The sequence below is a fragment of the Dendrobates tinctorius genome, unplaced genomic scaffold (genome assembly GCF_039654945.1).
Source record: "Dendrobates tinctorius isolate UK_male_01 unplaced genomic scaffold, ASM3965494v1 ptg000254l, whole genome shotgun sequence".
Taxonomy (NCBI): Eukaryota; Metazoa; Chordata; class Amphibia; order Anura; family Dendrobatidae; genus Dendrobates; species Dendrobates tinctorius.
The window spans coordinates 4,764,489-4,780,224 of NW_027361921.1; the positions used below are offsets into that span (position 1 = coordinate 4,764,489).

The following is a 15,736-nucleotide window of genomic DNA, read 5'->3' on the forward strand; positions in this document are numbered from 1 at the left end:
AGAGTTTCTGTTTACTAAACAGGCTCTTTGACCAACTATGACAAAGGACAAACAGGTGTGATACATTAGAACGCCTGCTTAGAGAGTTAAGAAGCCCCAAACTGACATAAAGAAAGAATAGCACTGCTGGCATTCAAATTCAAGATTTTCTGTTTACTAAACAGGCTCTTTGACCAACTAAGAAAAAGGACATAAAGGTGAGATACATTGGATAAACGGATTAGAGATGCATAGAAAGGAGGCATTTCAAAACTAAATAAACTGGTTTTACATTGTCATGCTTGAAGCCATCTTTCTTCCTTTATATCTCTTAGATAGAAGAGATTTTTAATCTCACAATTGCACCATCAGTCGCAAGTGAAACACCTATTTTTAAGATAGGAAGCTTCTTTGTGAGGAGATGAAAACAAGGCACTGCTGAGTTTCGAACTCAGGATCTCCTGTTTACTAGACAGGCGCTTTAACCAACTAAGCCACAGCACCAGAAGATGGCACGCATTTGAAATCCAAGGAAGATTGAAGCACCAATCGAACATTCAACTGGTTAGCGCAGCAAAACATTATTGAGCTTGAGTTCCATTCCATGTAGAGCAGAAACATGGAATAAGATTTCAATCTCAGTCATCACACTTAAGAAGCCAAGTAAATTTTGAAGAGCATTCATTTAAAAGACTGACAAATTAACAGAAGCTGTATCGAGGACAAAGGCTTTGAAGTTTTGCAATTGAATGAGCCATCTTTTAGCACAGCTGAAATTTGGGACTTGTTTTGCTTCCAAGTTATGACACAGAATAGACAGATTGAAGAAATGCCATGGCAAAACCAAAAGGAGGAAAAATTATGACTAATTGATATTAAAAACCTCAGCACTGGTTCATTTCTGATAGAGTTTTCCCCAAGCTAACTTCAAACAACAGGCACTGTAGTTGACGAGATAAGTCAAATCTGACAAAAGCCAACATACAATCTTCAGTGAAAAAACACTGACTGGTAAAAACCCTCTCAACATCTTCCCACCTAAACGCACATGTGCTATGTAGACGAGGTGGCTCTGCATGCATGGGTTCGAATCCCATCCTCGTCGGATTAATCTGCTTCTTCTCTCGTGTTGAATGGTTTGGTTTTCATTTTTAACCCAAGCGGTGGACACTTCAAGCATGAAAGTTTACAATACTCCTGTGCTGCTATCAAACTTTGCAGAGTCAGATCTGTAAATCCACTGGTTTTAATTTGTAAAGCTTGATGCCATCCTATATTCTGTAAAGAAAATTATATCCTCTAATTCCTTTTAAAGTGTTTCAACAGCAGAGAATTTTTTTTCTCAATTGCACTATATTAGAGCTATGGGAAATTAATATTTGATGACAAGCAAGAGTAAAAGTCCTCTTTTTGGGGTAAAAACCCACAAAATGAGATGAAGAATAGAAAGCACTGCTGACATTCAAAATCAAGATTTTCCTTTTACTAAATAGGCTCTTTGACCAACTAAGCCAAAGGACAAACAGGTGAAAAACATTAAAAAGCCTGCTTAGAGAGTTAAACAGCCCTAAACTGAGATAAAGAAGGAAAAGGACTGCTGGCATTCAAATTCAAGATTTTCCATTTACTAAATAGGCTCTTTGACAAACTAAGACAAAGGACAAACAGGTGTGATACATTAGAAAGCCTGCTTAGAGAGTTAAACAGCCCTAAACTGAGATAAAGAAGGAAGAGGACTGCTGGCATTCAAATTCAAGATTTTCTGTTTACTAAACAGGCTCTTTGACCAACTATGACAAAGGACAAACAGGTGTGATACATTAGAAAGCCTGCTTAGAGAGTTAAGAAGCCCCAAACTGACATAAAGAAAGAATAGCACTGCTGGCATTCAAATTCAAGATTTTCTGTTTACTAAACAGGCTCTTTGACCAACTAAGACAAAGGACATTAAGGTGGTTTTACATTGTCATGCTTGAAGCCATCTTTCTTCATATCTCTTAGATAGAAGAGATTTTTAATCTCACAATTGCACTATCAGTCGCAAGTGAAACACCTATTTTTAAGATAGGAAGCTTCTTTGTAAGGAGATGAAAACAAGGCACTGCTGAGATTCGAACTCAGGATCTCCTGTTTACTAGACAGGCGCTTTAAACAACTAAGCCACAGCACCAGAAGATGGCATGCATTTGAAATCCAAGGAAGATTGAAGCACCAATCGAACATTCAACTGGTTAGCGCAGCAAAACATTATTGAGCTTGAGTTCCATTCCACGTAGAGCAGAAACATGGAATAAGATTTCAATCTCAGTCATAACACTTAAGAAGCCAAGTAAATTTTGAAGAGCATTCATTTAAAAGACTGACAAATTTACAGAAGCTGTATCGAGGACAAAGGCTTTGAAGTTTTGCAATTGAATGAGCCATCTTTTAGCACAGCTGAAATTTGGGACTTGTTTTGCTTCCAAGTTATGACACAGAATAGACAGATTGAAGAAATGCCATGGCAAAACCAAAAGGAGGAAAAATTATGACTAATTGATATTAAAAACCTCAGCACTGGTTCATTTCTGATAGAGTTTTCCCCAAGCTAACTTCAAACAACAGGCACTGTAGTTGACGAGATAAGGCAACTCTGACAAAAGCCAACATCCAATCTTCAGTGAAAAAACACTGACTGGTAAAAACCCTCTCAACATATTCCCACCTAAGCGCACAGGTGCTATGTAGATGAGGTGGCCGAGTGGTTAAGGCGATGGACTGCTAATCCATTGTGCTCTGCATGCATGGGTTCGAATCCCATCCTCGTCGGATTAATCTGCTTCTTCTTTCGTGTTGAATGGTTTGTTTTTCATTTTTAACCCAAGCGGTGGACACTTCAAGCATGAAAGTTTACAATACTCCTGTGCTGCTATCAAACTTTGCAGAGTCAGATCTGTAAATCCACTGGTTTTAATTTGTAAAGCTTGATGCCATCCTATATTCTGTAAAGAAAATTATATCCTCTAATTCCTTTTAAAGTGTTTCAACAGCAGAGAATTTTTTTTCTCAATTGCACTATATTAGGGCTATGGGAAATTAATATTTGATGACAAGCAAGAGTAAAAGTCCTCTTTTTGGGGTAAAAACCCACAAAATGAGATGAAGAATAGAAAGCACTGCTGACATTCAAAATCAAGATTTTCCTTTTACTAAATAGGCTCTTTGACCAACTAAGCCAAAGGACAAACAGGTGAAAAACATTAAAAAGCCTGCTTAGAGAGTTAAACAGCCCTAAACTGAGATAAAGAAGGAAAAGGACTGCTGGCATTCAAATTCAAGATTTTCCATTTACTAAATAGGCTCTTTGACCAACTAAGACAAAGGACAAACAGGTGTGATACATTAGAAAGCCTGCTTAGAGAGTTAAACAGCCCTAAACTGAGATAAAGAAGGAAGAGGACTGCTGGCATTCAAATTCAAGAGTTTCTGTTTACTAAACAGGCTCTTTGACCAACTATGACAAAGGACAAACAGGTGTGATACATTAGAACGCCTGCTTAGAGAGTTAAGAAGCCCCAAACTGACATAAAGAAAGAATAGCACTGCTGGCATTCAAATTCAAGATTTTCTGTTTACTAAACAGGCTCTTTGACCAACTAAGAAAAAGGACATAAAGGTGAGATACATTGGATAAACGGATTAGAGATGCATAGAAAGGAGGCATTTCAAAACTAAATAAACTGGTTTTACATTGTCATGCTTGAAGCCATCTTTCTTCCTTTATATCTCTTAGATAGAAGAGATTTTTAATCTCACAATTGCACCATCAGTCGCAAGTGAAACACCTATTTTTAAGATAGGAAGCTTCTTTGTGAGGAGATGAAAACAAGGCACTGCTGAGATTCGAACTCAGGATCTCCTGTTTACTAGACAGGCACTTTAACCAACTAAGCCACAGCACCAGAAGATGGCACGCATTTGAAATCCAAGGAAGATTGAAGCACCAATCGAACATTCAACTGGTTAGCGCAGCAAAACATTATTGAGCTTGAGTTCCATTCCACGTAGAGCAGAAACATGGAATAAGATTTCAATCTCAGTCATAACACTTAAGAAGCCAAGTAAATTTTGAAGAGCATTCATTTAAAAGACTGACAAATTTACAGAAGCTGTATCGAGGACAAAGGCTTTGAAGTTTTGCAATTGAATGAGCCATCTTTTAGCACAGCTGAAATTTGGGACTTGTTTTGCTTCCAAGTTATGACACAGAATAGACAGATTGAAGAAATGCCATGGCAAAACCAAAAGGAGGAAAAATTATGACTAATTGATATTAAAAACCTCAGCACTGGTTCATTTCTGATAGAGTTTTCCCCAAGCTAACTTCAAACAACAGGCACTGTAGTTGACGAGATAAGTCAAATCTGACAAAAGCCAACATACAATCTTCAGTGAAAAAACACTGACTGGTAAAAACCCTCTCAACATCTTCCCACCTAAACGCACATGTGCTATGTAGACGAGGTGGCTCTGCATGCATGGGTTCGAATCCCATCCTCGTCGGATTAATCTGCTTCTTCTCTCGTGTTGAATGGTTTGGTTTTCATTTTTAACCCAAGCGGTGGACACTTCAAGCATGAAAGTTTACAATACTCCTGTGCTGCTATCAAACTTTGCAGAGTCAGATCTGTAAATCCACTCGTTTTAACTTGTAAAGCTTGATGCCATCCTATATTCTGTAAAGAAAATTATATCCTCTAATTCCTTTTAAAGTGTTTCAACAGCAGAGAATTTTTTTTCTCAATTGCACTATATTAGAGCTATGGGAAATTAATATTTGATGACAAGCAAGAGTAAAAGTCCTCTTTTTGATGTAAAAACCCACAAAATGAGATGAAGAATAGAAAGCACTGCTGACATTCAAAATCAAGATTTTCCTTTTACTAAATAGGCTCTTTGACCAACTAAGCCAAAGGACAAACAGGTGAAAAACATTAAAAAGCCTGCTTAGAGAGTTAAACAGCCCTAAACTGAGATAAAGAAGGAAAAGGACTGCTGGCATTCAAATTCAAGATTTTCCATTTACTAAATAGGCTCTTTGACAAACTAAGACAAAGGACAAACAGGTGTGATACATTAGAAAGCCTGCTTAGAGAGTTAAACAGCCCTAAACTGAGATAAAGAAGGAAGAGGACTGCTGGCATTCAAATTCAAGATTTTCTGTTTACTAAACAGGCTCTTTGACCAACTATGACAAAGGACAAACAGGTGTGATACATTAGAAAGCCTGCTTAGAGAGTTAAGAAGCCCCAAACTGACATAAAGAAAGAATAGCACTGCTGGCATTCAAATTCAAGATTTTCTGTTTACTAAACAGGCTCTTTGACCAACTAAGCCAAAGGACATAAAGGTGAGATACATTGGATAAATGGATTAGAGATGCATAGAAAGGAGGCATTTCAAAACTAAATCAACTGGTTTTACATTGTCATGCTTGAAGCCATCTTTCTTCCTTTATATCTCTTAGATAGAAGAGATTTTTAATCTCACAATTGCACTATCAGTCGCAAGTGAAACACCTATTTTTAAGATAGGAAGCTTCTTTGTAAGGAGATGAAAACAAGGCACTGCTGAGATTCGATCTCGGGATCTCCTGTTTACTAGACAGGCACTTTAACCAACTAAGCCACAGCACCAGAAATTGGCATGCATTTGAAATCCAAGGAAGATTGAAGCATCAATCGAACATTCAACTGGTTAGCGCAGCAAAACAATATTGAGCTTGAGTTCCATTCCACATAGAGCAGAAACATGGAATAAGATTTCAATCTCAGTCATAACACTTAAGAAGCCAAGTAAATTTTGAAGAGCATTCACTTAAAAGACTGACAAATTTATAGAAGCTGTATCGAGGACAAAGGCTTTGAAGTTTTGCAATTGAATGAGCCATCTTTTAGCACAGCTGAAATTTGGGACTTGTTTTGCTTCCAAGTTATGACACAGAATAGACAGATTGAAGAAATGCCATGGCAAAACCAAAAGGAGGAAAAATTATGACTAATTGATATTAAAAACCTCAGCACTGGTTCATTTCTGATAGAGTTTTCCCCAAGCTAACTTCAAACAACAGGCACTGTAGTTGACGAGATAAATCAAATCTGACAAAAGCCAACATACAATCTTCAGTGAAAAAACACTGACTGGTAAAAACCCTCTCAACATCTTCCCACCTAAACGCACATGTGCTATGTAGACGAGGTGGCCGAGTGGTTAAGGCGATGGACTGCTAATCCATTGTGCTCTGCATGCATGGGTTCGAATCTCGTCGTCGGAGATACATTGGATAAACGGATTAGAGATGCATAGAAAGGAGGCATTTCAAAACTAAATCAACTGGTTTTACATTGTCATGCTTGAAGCCATCTTTCTTCCTTTATATCTCTTAGATAGAAGAGATTTTTAATCTCACAATTGCACTATCAGTCGCAAGTGAAACACCTATTTTTAAGATAGGAAGCTTCTTTGTAAGGAGATGAAAACAAGGCACTGCTGAGATTCGATCTCAGGATCTCCTGTTTACTAGACAGGCACTTTAACCAACTAAGCCACAGCTCCAGAAAATGGCATGCATTTGAAATCCAAGGAAGATTGAAGCATCAATCGAACATTCAACTGGTTAGCGCAGCAAAACAATATTGAGCTTGAGTTCCATTCCACGTAGAGCAGAAACATGGAATAAGATTTCAATCTCAGTCATAACACTTAAGAAGCCAAGTAAATTTTGAAGAGCATTCACTTAAAAGACTGACAAATTTATAGAAGCCGTATCGAGGACAAAGGCTTTGAAGTTTTGCAATTGAATGAGCCATCTTTTAGCACAGCTGAAATTTGGGACTTGTTTTGCTTCCAAGTTATGACACAGAATAGACAGATTGAAGAAATGCCATGGCAAAACCAAAAGGAGGAAAAATTATGACTAATTGATATTAAAAACCTCAGCACTGGTTCATTTCTGATAGAGTTTTCCCCAAGCTAACTTCAAACAACAGGCACTGTAGTTGACGAGATAAAGCAACTCTGACAAAAGCCAATATACAATCTTCAGTGAAAAAACACTGACTGGTAAAAACCCTCTCAACATCTTCCCACCTAAACGCACATGCGCTATGTAGAAGAGGTGGCCGAGTGGCTAAGGTGATGGACTGCTAATCCATTGTGCTCTGCATGCATGGGTTCGAATCCCATCCTCGTCGGATTAATCTGCTTCTTCTTTCGTTTTGAATGGTTTGGTTTTCATTTTTAACCCAAGCGGTGGACACTTCAAGCATGAAAGTTTACAATACTCCTGTGCTGCTATCAAACTTTGCAGAGTCAGATCTGTAAATCCACTGGTTTTAATTTGTAAAGCTTGATGCCATCCTATATTCTGTAAAGAAAATTATATCCTCTAATTCCTTTTAAAGTGTTTCAACAGCAGAGAATTTTTTTTCTCAATTGCACTATATTAGGGCTGTGGGAAATTAATATTTGATGACAAACAAGAGTAAAAGTCCTCTTTTTGGGGTAAAAACCCACAAAATGAGATGAAGAATAGAAAGCACTGCTGACATTCAAAATCAAGATTTTCCTTTTACTAAATAGGCTCTTTGACCAACTAAGCCAAAGGACAAACAGGTGCGAAACATTAAAAAGCCTGCTTAGAGAGTTAAACAGCCCTAAACTGAGATAAAGAAGGAAAAGGACTGCTGGCATTCAAATTCAAGATTTTCCATTTACTAAATAGGCTCTTTGACCAACTAAGACAAAGGACAAACAGGTGTGATACATTAGAAAGCCTGCTTAGAGAGTTAAACAGCCCTAAACTGAGATAAAGAAGGAAGAGGACTGCTGGCATTCAAATTCAAGATTTTCTGTTTACTAAACAGGCTCTTTGACCAACTATGACAAAGGACAAACAGGTGTGATACATTAGAACGCCTGCTTAGAGAGTTAAGAAGCCCCAAACTGACATAAAGAAAGAATAGCACTGCTGGCATTCAAATTCAAGATTTTCTGTTTACTAAACAGGCTCTTTGACCAACTAAGAAAAAGGACATAAAGGTGAGATACATTGGATAAACGGATTAGAGATGCATAGAAAGGAGGCATTTCAAAACAAAATAAACTGGTTTTACATTGTCATGCTTGAAGCCATCTTTCTTCATATCTCTTAGATAGAAGAGATTTTTAATCTCACAATTGCACTATCAGTCGCAAGTGAAACACCTATTTTTAAGATAGTAAGCTTCTTTGTGAGGAGATGAAAACAAGGCACTGCTGAGATTCGAACTCAGGATCTCCTGTTTACTAGACAGGCGCTTTAACCAACTAAGCCACAGCACCAGAAGATGGCACGCATTTGAAATCCAAGGAAGATTGAAGCACCAATCGAACATTCAACTGGTTAGCGCAGCAAAACATTATTGAGCTTGAGTTCCATTCCACGTAGAGCAGAAACATGGAATAAGATTTCAATCTCAGTCATAACACTTAAGAAGCCAAGTAAATTTTGAAGAGCATTCATTTAAAAGACTGACAAATTTACAGAAGCTGTATCGAGGACAAAGGCTTTGAAGTTTTGCAATTGAATGAGCCATCTTTTAGCACAGCTGAAATTTGGGACTTGTTTTGCTTCCAAGTTATGACACAGAATAGACAGATTGAAGAAATGCCATGGCAAAACCAAAAGGAGGAAAAATTATGACTAATTGATATTAAAAACCTCAGCACTGGTTCATTTCTGATAGAGTTTTCCCCAAGCTAACTTCAAACAACAGGCACTGTAGTTGAGGAGATAAGTCAAATCTGACAAAAGCCAACATACAATCTTCAGTGAAAAAACACTGACTGGTAAAAACCCTCTCAACATCTTCCCACCTAAACGCACATGTGCTATGTAGACGAGGTGGCTCTGCATGCATGGGTTCGAATCCCATCCTCGTCGGATTAATCTGCTTCTTCTCTCGTGTTGAATGGTTTGGTTTTCATTTTTAACCCAAGCGGTGGACACTTCAAGCATGAAAGTTTACAATACTCCTGTGCTGCTATCAAACTTTGCAGAGTCAGATCTGTAAATCCACTCGTTTTAACTTGTAAAGCTTGATGCCATCCTATATTCTGTAAAGAAAATTATATCCTCTAATTCCTTTTAAAGTGTTTCAACAGCAGAGAATTTTTTTTCTCAATTGCACTATATTAGAGCTATGGGAAATTAATATTTGATGACAAGCAAGAGTAAAAGTCCTCTTTTTGATGTAAAAACCCACAAAATGAGATGAAGAATAGAAAGCACTGCTGACATTCAAAATCAAGATTTTCCTTTTACTAAATAGGCTCTTTGACCAACTAAGCCAAAGGACAAACAGGTGAAAAACATTAAAAAGCCTGCTTAGAGAGTTAAACAGCCCTAAACTGAGATAAAGAAGGAAAAGGACTGCTGGCATTCAAATTCAAGATTTTCCATTTACTAAATAGGCTCTTTGACAAACTAAGACAAAGGACAAACAGGTGTGATACATTAGAAAGCCTGCTTAGAGAGTTAAACAGCCCTAAACTGAGATAAAGAAGGAAGAGGACTGCTGGCATTCAAATTCAAGATTTTCTGTTTACTAAACAGGCTCTTTGACCAACTATGACAAAGGACAAACAGGTGTGATACATTAGAAAGCCTGCTTAGAGAGTTAAGAAGCCCCAAACTGACATAAAGAAAGAATAGCACTGCTGGCATTCAAATTCAAGATTTTCTGTTTACTAAACAGGCTCTTTGACCAACTAAGCCAAAGGACATAAAGGTGAGATACATTGGATAAATGGATTAGAGATGCATAGAAAGGAGGCATTTCAAAACTAAATCAACTGGTTTTACATTGTCATGCTTGAAGCCATCTTTCTTCCTTTATATCTCTTAGATAGAAGAGATTTTTAATCTCACAATTGCACTATCAGTCGCAAGTGAAACACCTATTTTTAAGATAGGAAGCTTCTTTGTAAGGAGATGAAAACAAGGCACTGCTGAGATTCGATCTCGGGATCTCCTGTTTACTAGACAGGCACTTTAACCAACTAAGCCACAGCACCAGAAATTGGCATGCATTTGAAATCCAAGGAAGATTGAAGCATCAATCGAACATTCAACTGGTTAGCGCAGCAAAACAATATTGAGCTTGAGTTCCATTCCACATAGAGCAGAAACATGGAATAAGATTTCAATCTCAGTCATAACACTTAAGAAGCCAAGTAAATTTTGAAGAGCATTCACTTAAAAGACTGACAAATTTATAGAAGCTGTATCGAGGACAAAGGCTTTGAAGTTTTGCAATTGAATGAGCCATCTTTTAGCACAGCTGAAATTTGGGACTTGTTTTGCTTCCAAGTTATGACACAGAATAGACAGATTGAAGAAATGCCATGGCAAAACCAAAAGGAGGAAAAATTATGACTAATTGATATTAAAAACCTCAGCACTGGTTCATTTCTGATAGAGTTTTCCCCAAGCTAACTTCAAACAACAGGCACTGTAGTTGACGAGATAAATCAAATCTGACAAAAGCCAACATACAATCTTCAGTGAAAAAACACTGACTGGTAAAAACCCTCTCAACATCTTCCCACCTAAACGCACATGTGCTATGTAGACGAGGTGGCCGAGTGGTTAAGGCGATGGACTGCTAATCCATTGTGCTCTGCATGCATGGGTTCGAATCTCGTCGTCGGAGATACATTGGATAAACGGATTAGAGATGCATAGAAAGGAGGCATTTCAAAACTAAATCAACTGGTTTTACATTGTCATGCTTGAAGCCATCTTTCTTCCTTTATATCTCTTAGATAGAAGAGATTTTTAATCTCACAATTGCACTATCAGTCGCAAGTGAAACACCTATTTTTAAGATAGGAAGCTTCTTTGTAAGGAGATGAAAACAAGGCACTGCTGAGATTCGATCTCAGGATCTCCTGTTTACTAGACAGGCACTTTAACCAACTAAGCCACAGCTCCAGAAAATGGCATGCATTTGAAATCCAAGGAAGATTGAAGCATCAATCGAACATTCAACTGGTTAGCGCAGCAAAACAATATTGAGCTTGAGTTCCATTCCACGTAGAGCAGAAACATGGAATAAGATTTCAATCTCAGTCATAACACTTAAGAAGCCAAGTAAATTTTGAAGAGCATTCACTTAAAAGACTGACAAATTTATAGAAGCCGTATCGAGGACAAAGGCTTTGAAGTTTTGCAATTGAATGAGCCATCTTTTAGCACAGCTGAAATTTGGGACTTGTTTTGCTTCCAAGTTATGACACAGAATAGACAGATTGAAGAAATGCCATGGCAAAACCAAAAGGAGGAAAAATTATGACTAATTGATATTAAAAACCTCAGCACTGGTTCATTTCTGATAGAGTTTTCCCCAAGCTAACTTCAAACAACAGGCACTGTAGTTGACGAGATAAAGCAACTCTGACAAAAGCCAATATACAATCTTCAGTGAAAAAACACTGACTGGTAAAAACCCTCTCAACATCTTCCCACCTAAACGCACATGCGCTATGTAGAAGAGGTGGCCGAGTGGCTAAGGTGATGGACTGCTAATCCATTGTGCTCTGCATGCATGGGTTCGAATCCCATCCTCGTCGGATTAATCTGCTTCTTCTTTCGTTTTGAATGGTTTGGTTTTCATTTTTAACCCAAGCGGTGGACACTTCAAGCATGAAAGTTTACAATACTCCTGTGCTGCTATCAAACTTTGCAGAGTCAGATCTGTAAATCCACTGGTTTTAATTTGTAAAGCTTGATGCCATCCTATATTCTGTAAAGAAAATTATATCCTCTAATTCCTTTTAAAGTGTTTCAACAGCAGAGAATTTTTTTTCTCAATTGCACTATATTAGGGCTGTGGGAAATTAATATTTGATGACAAACAAGAGTAAAAGTCCTCTTTTTGGGGTAAAAACCCACAAAATGAGATGAAGAATAGAAAGCACTGCTGACATTCAAAATCAAGATTTTCCTTTTACTAAATAGGCTCTTTGACCAACTAAGCCAAAGGACAAACAGGTGCGAAACATTAAAAAGCCTGCTTAGAGAGTTAAACAGCCCTAAACTGAGATAAAGAAGGAAAAGGACTGCTGGCATTCAAATTCAAGATTTTCCATTTACTAAATAGGCTCTTTGACCAACTAAGACAAAGGACAAACAGGTGTGATACATTAGAAAGCCTGCTTAGAGAGTTAAACAGCCCTAAACTGAGATAAAGAAGGAAGAGGACTGCTGGCATTCAAATTCAAGATTTTCTGTTTACTAAACAGGCTCTTTGACCAACTATGACAAAGGACAAACAGGTGTGATACATTAGAACGCCTGCTTAGAGAGTTAAGAAGCCCCAAACTGACATAAAGAAAGAATAGCACTGCTGGCATTCAAATTCAAGATTTTCTGTTTACTAAACAGGCTCTTTGACCAACTAAGAAAAAGGACATAAAGGTGAGATACATTGGATAAACGGATTAGAGATGCATAGAAAGGAGGCATTTCAAAACAAAATAAACTGGTTTTACATTGTCATGCTTGAAGCCATCTTTCTTCATATCTCTTAGATAGAAGAGATTTTTAATCTCACAATTGCACTATCAGTCGCAAGTGAAACACCTATTTTTAAGATAGGAAGCTTCTTTGTGAGGAGATGAAAACAAGGCACTGCTGAGATTCGAACTCAGGATCTCCTGTTTACTAGACAGGCGCTTTAACCAACTAAGCCACAGCACCAGAAGATGGCACGCATTTGAAATCCAAGGAAGATTGAAGCACCAATCGAACATTCAACTGGTTAGCGCAGCAAAACATTATTGAGCTTGAGTTCCATTCCACGTAGAGCAGAAACATGGAATAAGATTTCAATCTCAGTCATAACACTTAAGAAGCCAAGTAAATTTTGAAGAGCATTCATTTAAAAGACTGACAAATTTACAGAAGCTGTATCGAGGACAAAGGCTTTGAAGTTTTGCAATTGAATGAGCCATCTTTTAGCACAGCTGAAATTTGGGACTTGTTTTGCTTCCAAGTTATGACACAGAATAGACAGATTGAAGAAATGCCATGGCAAAACCAAAAGGAGGAAAAATTATGACTAATTGATATTAAAAACCTCAGCACTGGTTCATTTCTGATAGAGTTTTCCCCAAGCTAACTTCAAACAACAGGCACTGTAGTTGAGGAGATAAGTCAAATCTGACAAAAGCCAACATACAATCTTCAGTGAAAAAACACTGACTGGTAAAAACCCTCTCAACATCTTCCCACCTAAACGCACATGTGCTATGTAGACGAGGTGGCTCTGCATGCATGGGTTCGAATCCCATCCTCGTCGGATTAATCTGCTTCTTCTCTCGTGTTGAATGGTTTGGTTTTCATTTTTAACCCAAGCGGTGGACACTTCAAGCATGAAAGTTTACAATACTCCTGTGCTGCTATCAAACTTTGCAGAGTCAGATCTGTAAATCCACTCGTTTTAACTTGTAAAGCTTGATGCCATCCTATATTCTGTAAAGAAAATTATATCCTCTAATTCCTTTTAAAGTGTTTCAACAGCAGAGAATTTTTTTTCTCAATTGCACTATATTAGAGCTATGGGAAATTAATATTTGATGACAAGCAAGAGTAAAAGTCCTCTTTTTGGGGTAAAAACCCACAAAATGAGATGAAGAATAGAAAGCACTGCTGACATTCAAAATCAAGATTTTCCTTTTACTAAATAGGCTCTTTGACCAACTAAGCCAAAGGACAAACAGGTGCGAAACATTAAAAAGCCTGCTTAGAGAGTTAAACAGCCCTAAACTGAGATAAAGAAGGAAAAGGACTGCTGGCATTCAAATTCAAGATTTTCCATTTACTAAATAGGCTCTTTGACCAACTAAGACAAAGGACAAACAGGTGTGATACATTAGAAAGCCTGCTTAGAGAGTTAAACAGCCCTAAACTGAGATAAAGAAGGAAGAGGACTGCTGGCATTCAAATTCAAGATTTTCTGTTTACTAAACAGGCTCATTGACCAACTAAGACAAAGGACAAACAGGTGTGATACATTAGAAAGCCTGCTTAGAGAGTTAAGAAGCCCCAAACTGACATAAAGAAAGAATAGCACTGCTGGCATTCAAATTCAAGATTTTCTGTTTACTAAACAGGCTCTTTGACCAACTAAGCCAAAGGACATAAAGGTGAGATACATTGGATAAATGGATTAGAGATGCATAGAAAGGAGGCATTTCAAAACTAAATCAACTGGTTTTACATTGTCATGCTTGAAGCCATCTTTCTTCCTTTATATCTCTTAGATAGAAGAGATTTTTAATCTCACAATTGCACTATCAGTCGCAAGTGAAACACCTATTTTTAAGATAGGAAGCTTCTTTGTAAGGAGATGAAAACTAGGCACTGCTGAGAATCGAACTCAGGATCACCTGTTTACTAGACAGGCACTTTAACCAACTAAGCCACAGCACCAGAAAATGGCATGCATTTGAAATCCACGGAAGATTGAAGCACCAATCTAACATTCAACTGGTTAGCGCAGCAAAACAATATTGAGCTTGAGTTCCATTCCACGTAGAGCAGAAACATGGAATAAGATTTCAATCTCAGTCATAACACTTAAGAAGCCAAGTAAATTTTGAAGAGCATTCATTTAAAAGACTGACAAATTTACAGAAGCTGTATCGAGGACAAAGACTTTGAAGTTTTGCAATTGAATGAGCCATCTTTTAGCACAGCTGAAATTTGGGACTTGTTTTGCTTCCAAGTTATGACACAGAATAGACAGATTGAAGAAATGCCATGGCAAAACCAAAAGGAGGAAAAATTATGACTAATTGATATTAAAAACCTCAGCACTGGTTCATTTCTGATAGAGTTTTCCCCAAGCTAACTTCAAACAACAGGCACTGTAGTTGACGAGATAAGGCAACTCTGACAAAAGCCAACATACAATCTTCAGTGAAAAAAAACTGACTGGTAAAAACCCTCTCAACATCTTCCCACCTAAACGCACGTGCGCTATGTAGAAGAGGTGGCCGAGTGGTTAAGGTGATGGACTGTTAATCCATTGTGCTCTGCATGCATGGGTTCGAATCCCATCCTCGTCGGATTAATCTGCTTCTTCTTTCGTTTTGAATGGTTTGGTTTTCATTTTTAACCCAAGCGGTGGACACTTCAAGCATGAAAGTTTACAATACTCCTGTGCTGCTATCAAACTTTGCAGAGTCAGATCTGTAAATCCACTGGTTTTAATTTGTAAAGCTTGATGCCATCCTATATTCTGTAAAGAAAATTATATCCTCTAATTCCTTTTAAAGTGTTTCAACAGCAGAGAATTTTTTTTCTCAATTGCACTATATTAGGGCTGTGGGAAATTAATATTTGATGACAAACAAGAGTAAAAGTCCTCTTTTTGGGGTAAAAACCCACAAAATGAGATGAAGAATAGAAAGCACTGCTGACATTCAAAATCAAGATTTTCCTTTTACTAAATAGGCTCTTTGACCAACTAAGCCAAAGGACAAACAGGTGCGAAACATTAAAAAGCCTGCTTAGAGAGTTAAACAGCCCTAAACTGAGATAAAGAAGGAAAAGGACTGCTGGCATTCAAATTCAAGATTTTCCATTTACTAAATAGGCTCTTTGACCAACTAAGACAAAGGACAAACAGGTGTGATACATTAGAAAGCCTGCTTAGAGAGTTAAACAGCC

The 15,736-nt window shown here is 37.7% G+C and overlaps 3 non-coding genes across 3 annotated transcripts; 1 reads left to right on the plus strand and 2 right to left on the minus strand.

The window, feature by feature from the left end:
* Positions 1–2,705: 2,705 nt before the first annotated feature.
* Positions 2,706–2,787, plus strand: TRNAS-GCU (transfer RNA serine (anticodon GCU)). Its single transcript has one exon. It is a non-coding gene; the product is annotated as a tRNA-Ser (tRNA).
* A 5,479-nt stretch (positions 2,788–8,266) lies between these two features.
* Positions 8,267–8,340, minus strand: TRNAT-AGU (transfer RNA threonine (anticodon AGU)). Its single transcript has one exon. It is a non-coding gene; the product is annotated as a tRNA-Thr (tRNA).
* A 4,346-nt stretch (positions 8,341–12,686) lies between these two features.
* On the minus strand, positions 12,687–12,760 carry TRNAT-AGU (transfer RNA threonine (anticodon AGU)). The gene has a single exon. It is a non-coding gene; the product is annotated as a tRNA-Thr (tRNA).
* Between the last annotated feature and the right edge of the window lie 2,976 nt (positions 12,761–15,736).